Raw genomic sequence first — 13,346 nt, forward strand, 5'->3', positions numbered from 1 at the left:
AGAACGCGCCTCCACCAATAGCAGAAGAGGATAGGGTACGTCGCTGCCCGGAGAACCAATGAGGAGTAAATACCAGGGAGACCTGTTTGTCTATCAACAAGAACCCGCCTGTTATTTATTACAGAGTGAAAACACGAGTCTTATGCCTGGGACTTATCTTTTATTCATGTATACTGGGATTTTTTTTATCCATAAAACTGGCGAAATCTTTCAAAGCATTTCTTCTTTTTGACCTTTTAATTTGTTTGATATCTAAAATATAAAACACTGTGGTATAATTAAAACTGCAAATTATTACTGCTTTCATATTTTGTATATTTTTCTATGGCAACAGAGGAGACATAAAGTGGACCTGTTAGCATTTGCCAACATTCTAAAATAATTTTCTGGTATGGTTTATTGCTGAGCAGGTTGCTATAAGCACTACAGAGGGGTAAATGTATCAAGCTGAGAGTTTTCCGGCGGGTTTGAAAAGTGGAGTTGTTGCGTATAGCAACCAATCAAATTCTAGCTATCATTTTGTAGAATCTACTAAATAAATGATAGCTAGAAGCTGATTGGTTTTTCAAACCCTCCAGAAAACTCTCAGCTTGATACATTTACCCCCAGGTCTCATGCAGAGTCGGAGGTAAGTCTGATGCAGAAGTGCAAAAAGCGCTCTTCCTTAATGCATAGTCTACAAGCAGACTGAGACATATCTCCCTGTTGCGCTTCTATAGGTGCAGAGTTGTGGAACAGGGGAAAGTAGGGTTGGGCTGGTATAGTCCAAGTACAGTAACGGTTCAACGCTTCTTACTACCTATGTAATGTAAAAAACAGGCACAGGTAAACCTCCTAGGAGGCGTATGTGCTGCTTCCCACTGGTGCAAAAAATCTGTGTATCATACACTTTTAGTGTAGTATATGCTCTAAGCGTACCTTACTAAAACACACATTTTGTGTTCAATTTAGATAGCGGCTCTGCAGCTACATACACAGCAATCTGTGATGCACTCTGTGCTTTGATACCTTTCTATCATAGTTAGCAGTAACTTTTCAGCAATTTGTGCTAAAGTAGCTATTCTGTGGGATTAGACCAAACGGGCTCACATTTGCTGTCCACATGCTTCAGTGAGTCTTGGCCATCCATAACCTAGTCACTGGTTGTCTTTCCTTTGACCACTTTTGGTAGGTACTAACCACTGAATACTAGGAGCACCCACAAGACCTGTTGTTTCGAGATGCTCTGACTCAGTTATCTAGCCATCACAATTTTGCCCTTGTCAAGGTTGTTCAGATCTGTACACTTGCCCATTTTTCCTGCTTCCAACACATCTTCAAGAACCGACTGTTCACTTGCAGCCTAATATATCCCACCCCTTGACAGGTGCCATTGTAACAAGATAATCAATGTTGTTCATTTCCCTTGTCAGTGATTTTATTGTTATGGCTGATTGGTATATATATATATATATATATATATATTTATTTCAAGCAGCAGCTATGACTTGCTAATCCAAAATATTAAAATAAACTATTCAAGAAGCTCATAACACCTCAGAAAGGATATTATCTATTAGTATAATATAGTCTACTTTTTCGAAATCCCTGCAAGGAATTTTGTTCTGTGACTGCTGGGATGAGTCCCAGAGACCTACTCAACAAATGCACTACCACATTAGTGATTTACACAGCGTCTGTGCACTTGTTAGAGCATTGATATAATACATATAGGATGTCCCATCTCTGTTCCACTTCCAGATATATTTTTAGCAGGAAAACGAATGTCAAAGTGCGTTTAGCCCATGTTGGCTCTCTACTTGACCTGCTTTCTGTTCAATGCATGTAGCTCAAATGATACTTCAATATATTCACCATAGGGATCTATGATATTTTTTGTCACTTGGGGCAACATAGGGTAAATAAAATAGAGCACAGATGCACCTTGCAGAAGTTATTACCATCTGTGCTCTGTAGAACATTCACTTTGCATTTCCTCAAGTGGCCACTTGAATGACCCTTGCAATTACCTTAGGAATCTATGATCCCTTCTTAAAGCTCAACACAAGTTGAACAGAAGACTGCTAAAGTAGAGGGTAACATGGGCTGCGTTCCCTGTGGTATGCATCCTAAGGACTGTAAGAGATGCATTTATACTTCAGGACAAAAATGCATATAAAACACAGTTAAATGTAGGAAACAGTGACACCTTTTCACTTTATGTTTTACATTGCATGGTGCCCTTCTATCTGTCCCTTACTCATGTCTTGGTATATTGTACATTCATGCTGGCTTGTAGGTGCCTGTTCTGGAACTAATCCACTGTCTATGTGTTAGAAACCCCTCCAGTTGGTACAACACAACCCGGAATCTACTCTGCCAGTCAGGTGTTCACTGGAGCCCCTGGTGGTGAGGACAGACTGGCTGCAGACTGAAAGAGGGTTGTGAAGTGTGTACCGGCTGGGGAGAACCCAGGTAAACTAAGTGAAGTCCAAGCAAAGGTCAAGGGCCGGCAGCAGATAGCAATTCCAATAAACAGGCGGAGGTCAAGGGTCACGAGCAGATAGAAAGGTCGGTAAACACACCAGAGGTAAGGGTCACGAGATACACAGGCAAGGTCCAAATCCAGGCAAAGGGTCATACACGAGTAATCAGCAGAATATTCAACAAGCAAGAACAAGGCACAGAGCAGGTCAACAGACTGGCAACAGAAGCTATAACCGGCAATGAGGCAGCAGACCTCATTGCCTTAAATACAGACATAGACCAATCAGGGCTTGTATACACTCCTGCAGACTAATTGTTAGTACAGAACAGGACCAATCAGGGCTTATCCCTGGATACACACAGTTGCAGGCTAATGCCTGTAAATTCAGCCCTCTTAGTTGAATTAGCCCACAGGCTGTGCCTGTTTTCGCGCATGCGCCCGGCTTCCAGCACTGCCGGGACATAGCGCTATGTGAAAGGGCGTCCGGCCGTTGCCTTGGCGACGGCCAGACAGGAAGGGGAAATGACATCCCGGTCATCAAGGTGACGGCCGGGACGCCAGAGGGAGCCAGAAGCAAGCCGCGGCGGCTGTGAGTACCGCCGCGGCTCGTGACAGTACCCCCCCCCCCCTTGAGGAGGGTTCAAGGAACCCCGACACCCAGGTTTCTTCGGAAATTTCTTGAAAAACTCCTTCAGCTGTTTAGGGGCATGGAGTTGTCTTCGCGGAACCCAAGACCGCTCTTCCAAACCTCGATTTTTCCATTGCACCAGGAAGTGCACCTGACCCTGTACCTTCTTAGAATCAAGAATCTTCTGAACAACCGATTTTTTAGTCCTGTTCCGATTCTGTCCATATGGACTTGGAAGCTGAGGTTGACTTGGATAAAGTACAGGTTTGAGCAGGGAGCAATGGAAAGTGTTGGTGATTCTTAATGACCCAGGAATTCTCAACCTAAATGCCACGGGATTAATCTGCTTGACAATGAGAAATGGACCAATGAATTTAGGACCCAATTTCCTGCAGGGCTGTCTGAGCCTATTTATTTCTCATAGAAAGCCACACTTTCTGGCCCTCTTTGAAGGAGCAGATGGTATGGTGGCGATCTGAAAAATGTTTTGCAGAAAATGAGGCCTGTTTTAAAGAGGATTGCACTTTTCTCCAAATGACCTTAAGATCGGCAGCAGTAGCATGAATTTCCGGAATGCCAGCGGATTTGAGGGAATACAAGGAATTGGCCCTGGGATGAAAACCAAAATTGCAGAAGAATGGTGAGGTTTGTGTGGATGAGTGACATGAATTATTATAGGCAAACTCCGCCCAGGGTAACAAGGATGACCAGTTGTCTTGAAACTCTGAAGTGTAACTACGTAAGAACTGTTCCAAAGACTGGTTAACCCTCTCAGTCTGCCCGTTAGACTGAGGGTGATATACAGAAGAAAGGCTAAGTTTGATTCCCAGAAGGGTACGAAAAGATTTCCAGAATTGTGCCACGCATTGGGAAGCACGGTCGGAAACAATATCAGTAGGGAGTCCATGAAGGCGAAATATGTGCTGGATGAACAGGACAGCTAGATTTCGAGCACTAGGGAGCCTGGTTAGTGGTATGAAGTGAGACATTTTGCTGAATCGATCTACCACAACCCATATGGTGTTGTGTCCTGCAGAGAGTGGCAGATCGACTATAAAGTCCATGGACAAATGAGTCCAGGGTTTTGCAGGAATGGGCAACGGAACCAACTGACCTACCGGACGATTCCTGGGAACTTTATTCCTGGCACAACCCTCGCAAGAGAGAACATAAGTCCTGACATCAGTAGGTAACGATGGCCACCATACAGTACGGGATAGGATTTCCCATGTTTTCCGGATTCCGGGATGTCCAGCAGTCTTAATATTGTGAGCTTCTGCAAGAACCGCCTTCCTTAAATGGACCGGAACAAATAAACATCCCTCCGGGGTATTATCAGGAGCTAATTATTACCGACATCGTAGTTGGCTTCTGCTGAAGAGAACTTACGGGAGAAATAGGCACATGGGTGTAAACGATGAGTATGAAGGTCCTTCTGTGATAGGATAGCACCGGCACCGACGTCAGAGGCGTCAACCTCAAGAACAAAGACTTTAGTTGGAGCCGGGTGTCTAAGGACCTGAGCGGACACAAAGGCTTTTTTCAAGCTTTTAAATGAGGCTACTGCTTGGGGCAACCAATTAGTTGGATCCATTCCTTTGCGAGTCAGGGCGACAATGGGAGCCACGATGTCAGCAAAGTCACGAATTAACCTTCTATAGTAGTTGGCGAAGCCCAGGAACCTCTGCACCGCCTTAAGGTTGTTTGGTTGCACCCAATCCAAGATAGCTTAAACCTTAGTTGGATCCATGGAGAATCCCTCAGAAGAGATTACGTAACCTAGAAAGGACACCTTCTGCACCTCGAACTCACACTTTTCTAGTTTGGCGTAAAGGTGGTGTTCTCGCAATTTCTGTAGAACCTGCTTGACATGACCCTGATGTTCGGATAAGGATTTAGAATAGATGAGGATATCATCTAAATAGACGACCACAAAACAATCAAGGAACTCCCGAAGAACTTCATTAATTAGGTCCTGGAATACTGCAGGTGCGTTGCTAAGACCAAACGGCATGACCAGATACTCGTAGTGGCCAGAGTGCGTATTGAATGCCGTCTTCCATTCATCTCCTTCTTTGATACGGATGAGGTTATATGCTCCACGAAGATCGATTTTGGTGAAGACTGTAGCACCTCTTAATTGATCGAATAATACGGAGATGAGAGGAAGGGGATAGGTGTTCTTGACTGTAATGAGATTCAGTCCTCGATAGTCAATACAGGGTCTTAGTCCTCCGTCTTTTTTGGATACAAAGAAGCATCCCGCTCCTACTGGAGATTTAGATGCCCTGATGAAGCCTTTCTCCAAGTTTTCATCAAAGTATTCCTGCATGGATTTGGTCTCTGGACCAGAGAGGGAGTACAAGCAATCCTTGGGCAACTTAGAACTAGGAATAAGCTCAATGGCACAGTCGAAATCATGGTGCAGCGGTAAAGTATCAGCAGCCTTTTTGGAGAACACATCCCAGAACTCATGATACTGTGAGGGAAGCTGCTCCGGAATAGACTGAATCACACGCAGAGGCAGTGTCAAGCAAGACTGTGTACAATAAGAGCTCCACTGGACAATTTCTCCTTTTACCCAATCCATGACAGGGTTATGACGGGAAAGCCAAGGGTGGCCCAGGATCAAAGGAACCGACGGACATTCGATAAGGAAGACGATTATGGACTCTGAATGGAGAGCTCCAATGTTCAACTGTAGTAGCGGGGTCTCCCAGGTAATCTTACCGCCAGGCAATGGACTCCCATCTAAGCCAAATACAATAATGGCAGATTTGAGCTTTACCATCGGAATTCCAGCAGAGCGGGCAAACCCGATATCGAGGAAGTTGCCTGCAGCTCCACTGTCAATGAAGGCCGAGAGGTCCACAGAACCAGCACTGAACGTGAGCTGTGCAGGGATCAATACAGCATTTTTTGGGGAAACAATTTGTAGACCTAGGTGAACTTTCCCCTCATTCCCAAGGCATGCTCTTTTCCCAGCTTATTAGGGCAGGAACGGGAGAAGTGGCCTTTAGTGCCACCATAGAGACATAGGCCTTGTGATCGTCTCCTGTCTCTTTCCTCAGGGGAGAGACGATACGCTCCTAACTGCATAGGCTCCTCACCATCCGTGGGAACGGGAACCAAGGCAGATGGAAGAGAAGATGCCTCCTTCTCAGACTTTCGCTCCTTAATTCTCCTGTCGATTTTAATGGCGAGGTGCATAAGATTCTCCAATGAGGTAGGAGACGGGTATTGCACCAAAGAATCTTTAATCTGTTCCGACAGGCCTAGGCGAAACTGACTTCGTAAGGCAGGGTCATTCCATCCACTGTCGGGTGACCATCTACGGAATTAAGCGCAGTACTCCTCTGCCGACCTTGTTTCAAGGCCCGTAGATGAGCCTCAGTGGAGGCCATTCGATCCGGGTCATCATATAGTAGACCTAATGCCTCGAAGAAAGCGTCTACTGACTGCATGGCAGGACTGGTCTGCAGCAAGTAGAAGGCCCAGGACTGTGGGTCACCCTGAAGGAGGGAAATGATAATCCCGACTTTTTGTTGTTCTGAACCAGAGGAGCGGGTCTCAACCGAAAATAGAGCTTGCAGCTCTCCCTGAAATTCCGGAACAGGGATCTATTTCCGGAGAACCGGTCTGGCAGATTCATTTTAGGCTCATAGGTGGAATCTGGAATGGATTGTGAAGGTTTTGCAGCTTCTTCCTGAATGGACAAAAGCTCAGATAATCCCTGGATCATCTGGTATAGGGACTCGACATGACCCGCTAGGACTTGCGCCGGAGACGGTGCGGTTCCGCTTCCATCCATTACACCCTCGTCTCCGATACGTGTGTTTTGGGCCGGTTATAATATTAGGAACCCCTCCAGTCGGTACAACACAACCCAGAATCTACTCTGCCAGTCAGGTGTTCGCTGGAGCCCCTGGTGGTGGGGACAGACTGGCTGCAGACTGACAGAGGGTCGTGAAGTGTGTACCGGCTGGGGAGAACCCAGGTAAACGAAGTGAAGTCCAAGCAAAGGTCAAGGGCCGGCAGCAGATAGTATTTCCAATAAACAGGCTGAGGTCAAGGGTCACGAGCAGATAGGAAGGTCGGTACACACGCCAGAGGTCAGGGTCATGAGATACACAGGCAAGGTCCCAATCCAGGCAAAACGTCATACACGGGTAATCAGCAGAATATTTAACAAGCAGGAACAAGGCACAGAGCAGGTCAGCAGACTGGCAACAGAAGCTATAACCGGCAATGAGGCAGCAGACCTCATTGCCTTAAATACAGACATAGACCAATCAGGACTTGTATACACTCCTGCTGTGCCTGTTTTCGAGCATGCGCCCGGCTTCCAGCACTGCCAGGACGCAGCGCTATGTGAGAGGCGTCCGGCCGTTGCCTTGGCAACGGCCGGGCAGGAAGGGGAAATGACGTCCCGGTCGTCAAGGTGACGGCCGGGACGCCAGTGGGAGCCAGAAGCGACCCGCGGCGGCTGTGAGTACCGCCACGGCTCGTGACACTATGTAGATAGTCCTCAAATACCTTTTCTTTGTGCTTAGTCAACCATAACCTGCAAATAGTGAAGCACATTTCAAACAATATTATTCCATAAATGATGCAATTTGGTTGATCAATTTGTTATATGTGTACCATGTGGGCTGACAATTGTGTCTGGATATCAAAATGATTGTCAATTATTATCAAAATCTAATCAGATTGGATTTGATCAGGTAGAATGGAAAAACAAGTCTCTGCCACAGATGTGAGGGTCAGTGTTTGTTATTTACTCTATCTGTTCTGGTTGGCACCTGATCAACTGGATATGTGTGGCGTGGCCATCAGTGCTTATATCCAAACTACTCACCAAACCAGTCATTTGGTGGGCACGACGTGTTGACTGTTTTTTGAGTCGTACAGTCTCCACAAACCATATTCTGGATCCATATTTATGCTAAGCTTCAACTTACCCCAGTGAAACGTCTTCTGCTTTCTTGTTTCCTAACCAATATTTATCAAGCAGCTATACTTCCTGTTAAATTATATTAACACTCTTTATTAATGTAACCTTTATGCTATTTAGGATTTCCTATTCTGTATATTTTGTATATATGTTAAAAAATTGATAATTTTTTTAAAGTGTGTATTGGCATATTTGAATTAATCAATTTCACTCCTTCTGAAACATTATACTATTAACATGCTAATCGGTCACTGATGGTGGTAAGGACATTAAAATAACATAACTAAATTATTTAATTTTAGGCAAATCCAATTTATTTGGGGGCATCACCCCCTTTTAAGCATATTTGAAATTAAGTGTTCATACTGAATACGGATGATTAATGAATTGCACTCTTTATTGGAAACACAGCTTGAATCAGTAAACACAATTAAATGAAAGGTTCAGGAACATCTTGAATGTGACTGCCAGGAACTCTGATTCCAGAGAATATAATCATTATATCACTGGTTTTACAGGAACAAGTGTGTGTTCTCATGTCACAACACTTATTATAATATCTGGACACAAGTGGAAGTACACAAATAATCCAATGATGAGCATAGGGATCGTAGTGCATAATTAAACCAGTAATTATTGACCATTTTAAAAAATATTGTTGAAAGTGTTGTTTTGTTGTCATGTGACCTCTCTTTGTCTCGTTCCTTCATTGGATGCTGATGGTATATGAGCACTAGTATCAGCAAACAGAAACAAATAGAAATACCATTTGCTGTTAGATAAGGTGTAACATCAGTGTCTCTTGCACTGACGCGTTTCATCACTCACAGGTGTTTGGTTTTTTTCTCTGAACCATTGATGAACTGTGATCATTTGAATAAGGAGGCTGCATTGAATATTTTAGATTTAAGCAATAGTAGGATATTTCTTCCAATAGAACGGTGTCATGTGAACAGTTATTTTATCTATTTAATCGATTCTTATGTTAAATGATCAATATCTAAAATTGTATATGCCTTTATCGATTATGGTGTTTTATATCAGTGCACTGATTTACATTTCTATTGTATGTTTTTTATTAATATTTTTTATTGTTTTATTCATGCATTATATTAAAATTGGTTATATCTATCAAGCTTCGCGGATTCTGTAATTGCCCAGTGGTGTATTACAATTTTACCATTTCCAGCGCTGTTATTTTTTAGCTAGAATAGTTTGCTGATCTGATCAATTGCTTTTAATTTCAATGTTAAATACACTTTACCCAGACTAGTGGCTACTGGTTGTTGTTAATGCATATATATATATATATATATATATATATATATATATATATATAATAGTTCTAGACAGTATATACAGAGTTAGATAGATATTCTGTTGTAAGTAGTATATTTTTATTTCTCGTAGAAAAACAGTGTGCATTTGCTTCTGACAATTAGCTGCATAATCCAAAAAACAAATAGATTTTTTTCTTTTAAAATTTTACGTTTTTCTAGTGAAGCATTCTTGCCGCCAATTACCAAAAAGGCTGTATATTGTTTTATTATAATCTTTTCTATTTTTCAATATTTATCAATTTTGAAAGGGTCATTCAGTGACATCCATATTAATAAAGGGTGTTTGCGTGGTAGGGTCAACAGCAGCTACCCACCCCAAAAAAGTAAAGAGGGTGTTCTTGTCTTTGACTCAGAGTAGCACAACCCTCAAATAAAATATAAAGCTTGTCTACTAGCAGTATATTATGGAGCAGTGTCATAAGAACTGTAAGATAACATTCATTCCTTTCCCTATCTCATTGGCCGTTCCCCTGGTGTGGTGGCAGGCACCTACAAGTAGCTCCAATCTCTTTAAGTAGCATTACTCATCTTGGCAACCATGGATCACTGTACAGATCAGGAGCAGCCCAGTACCAGTACTGGCAGTAGTACTACTGTTACGACATCTACTAGTAAAAAGGTAATGCAGGAAGAATGTTTCTAAAGCGTCCTCAAAATCCAGACACTATTTGTCAAAGAATACATTAAGGGGTAAATGTATCAAGCTGAGAGTTTTCCGGCGGGTTTGAAAAGCCAATCAGATTCTAGCTATCATTTATTTAGTACATTCTACAAAATGATAGCTAGAATCTGATTGGTTGCTATAGGCAACATCTCCACTTTTCAAACCCCCTGGAAAGCTCTCAGCTTGATACATTTACCCCCAGGCCTTGATGTAAGGCAGAGGATTAAGAGAGATTTTTTTAATGAATGTAGGAATTTGTCCAAAAAAAGGTAAAAAGCTAACACTCCATACACCACCCACAGTGGTAAGGTAAGACTTTGCTAATAAGGGTCCTGCTACTGCTGGTACTGGTATACGTACTAGAATGATTATTCCAAAAAAGAGTGCCCAACATGGCCGTGCATTTTCCTCAACTTCACATGCACCATCTTGTCGCTCAGAGTGTACTTCTGTTACTGACACTTCCAAAACAGACAGATCAGTGCCTGAGGATAATACTGAGATTGAAGAACAACTTGGGCACTCACAGAATCCTGCGGAGAGTCTAAGGTGGGTATCCATGAGTGCTACATGTGAGTCTGAGGTTTCACATTCAGACACTGTAACAATAGAGCAGCCTCCTTCGAAAAGTCCTCAATCATTTGGAAATGTGAGGATGGGTGGTAGTAGTATTAGTGTTGATGCTGATTTACCCATAGAAATTAAGGAAGCTACTATGGAAGCTGCAAATGTGCAAGAGGATGAGGGGGATAATTGTGGATCTGAAAAATGAATTTGTTGGACATGGACGAGATAATTAGGAGGATTGTGTTGAAATAAGGCAGCCACCAGTATTACCACCAGCAGATGCCCATGATAATTGTATTATCATGCTAGGGCAGAAGACAAAAAAAAGGACCTCTTTTGGAAATATTTTTATCTAAACCCAGACATTTGTCCAGCCATATGTAGCCTTTCTCATTTCAAAACAAGTAGGGGTAGGAACGTTGATCATACATCATTTGCATTGAGTTCATTCAAGTCGTTTTTTTCCAAAAGTGGAAAATTGTGTATAGTAGCAGCAGCCCAGCATCAGTTAGCAGCAATAGATAGACTGTTGCAATCCTCACTGGCGTCAACACCTTCATCATCAATCTCATTATTAGTATGTAGTCCTGCATCCAATTTTCATTTTCCAAATGACTACCGTAATGCAATAAATGATTCCGAAGAAACATCCTTGTACACTACAGCTGCTGCTGCTGCTGGGGGTGCTATATCGACACAGAAGAGAATCAAGACGACTTAGGATAATTTTACACAATTGTCTGTGCAGCAAGCATTTGCAAGAGGAAACAAGTATAAGAGTCAGCATCCTGTATGAAGAATAGCATTCTTGCTGCCAGTTACCAACAGAATGTGTAGATTCCAGTGGGGATGAATTAATATTGTGTGATGATGATGGTCATGACATCAGTGATGAGGATCATGATGAGGGGTATTGTGTAAAAAGTACTTGCAAATTGTTACCTGGTACAACATACCCCGGTGAAAACTCAATTCACTCCCTGAGCAGTGTCCATCTATTTCTGATAATTATATAGCAGATAGCAATCTGAACCCCTACTCACTGTAAATGCTGCTAAGCATCTTGCAGCTTAACCAACTTATTAACTCTGTATATTTGCTTGAGTGCATAAATGATATATACAACACAGCATTTTTCCTCTACAGAACCGCCATTACAGAATCTGATCACCTACTCAGCAATCCACATGGAAGCATCATAGAGACACCCACTTCCAAAGGAGTGCAAGTGAGTCTGTATCATTAAAAGTCACCAGCAGTGGGAAGGATTTGATGTATGCTGGGATACATAGCGAGAACCCAGTTGACACAATTGGTGCAGATTCCCACATATTGAAATGACCACTTTTTCCTTTTGCTGAAATAAGATAAACTAACCCTATAGAAACGAGAATTCATCTCAGGCAGTGCCAAACCCTCTGTGTGTTCTTGTCCTCCCAGAAGCTTTCTTATGTAGTCAAAATAAATTCTATAAATGTACACATATATGAGATATACAAAGATCATAAAATTATTTTTTTTTAACAAATTAAATTTTTATTGAAATTTTAGGTATGAAAACAAAATAAGCAACATACATAGTAATAAGGGAAGCAAGGGAAGGAAAGACATCGGGGGTGGTATATTGAGTCACATTAGGCAAGTACTTCAGACAGTAGCAAAAATTATACATCAAAATCTGGTAGTGTTGTGAAGCTATTACAGAGAGGGGGAGACCTGTGATGGGGCTAGATGCTCGCAATAATAAGTGCTCCAATCGAGCCATTTAATCAAAGGGGAGGAGGCTGACGAGGAATAAGGAAGGCCCAGAGTCACCATGACGTAGCTCCTCTGGATTTTGGCCATAGCATATGAAAGGGACGGGGAGAGGGGAGACTTCCAGGATTGTGCAATAGCTGCTCTAGTAGCAATAAGGATATGTTCAGTAACATATCTTTTATGACTTTTGGAGAGAGGAAGGGTATACGTAACTCCTGAGAAGTTTCTCAGGAGTCAAGTAAATTCTATGTAAAATCTTGTGAAGCATTTCTGAATGATTAAACTCAATATTTTTGAACAATTTTTAAACTGACTCAGGTGGTCTCAAAACTAGAACAAAATAATAATAATTTGGAAAATAACTTATATGCTTAATGTTTTAAGAAAAACACATTATATAGGGTATAAATCACTTGTAGAGTGTCACGAGCCGTGGCTGTATGCCACATCCTGGCGTGAACTAGCAGCCGGGCGTGTGCTTTAGATTCTGTGCTCTGTTATTATCCTTGTGGCATAGATGTAGGAGGGTGTAGGGACATCCTCCAACACCAGGGGGAGCTCCTATATGATTTAAACTGGTTCACTTTTAATTTTATACATGCTTCCTGGTTATTTCCTATGCTAGTTCTAGCTAGTAATTACTTAGCTGCCTCCTGAGGCTGATTCTCAGCCCTACCCTCCTCTGTCCTGATTGGCTCCTAGTGCTATTTAAGGCAGTGAGATCAGAGCCTCACTGCAGGTTATAGCGTCCTGTTCACAGTTCTGCTGCCTGCTTGTTCTCTCTCTGCTTGGTGTTAAAACCTGTGACTGACTTCCTGTGTATGACCCTCGCTTGTTCCTGGACCTTGAACCTACGCTTCTGACCCTGACCATTTGCCTGAAAACCGGATTCTGCTCCTCCGCCAGTGCCCCTGACCTTTCGCTTGTTCCTGGATTCCGAACCTGTGTTTGTGACCTCTGACCTTGGT

The sequence above is a fragment of the Mixophyes fleayi genome, chromosome 1, assembly GCF_038048845.1.
Source record: "Mixophyes fleayi isolate aMixFle1 chromosome 1, aMixFle1.hap1, whole genome shotgun sequence".
Classification (NCBI taxonomy): Eukaryota; Metazoa; Chordata; class Amphibia; order Anura; family Limnodynastidae; genus Mixophyes; species Mixophyes fleayi.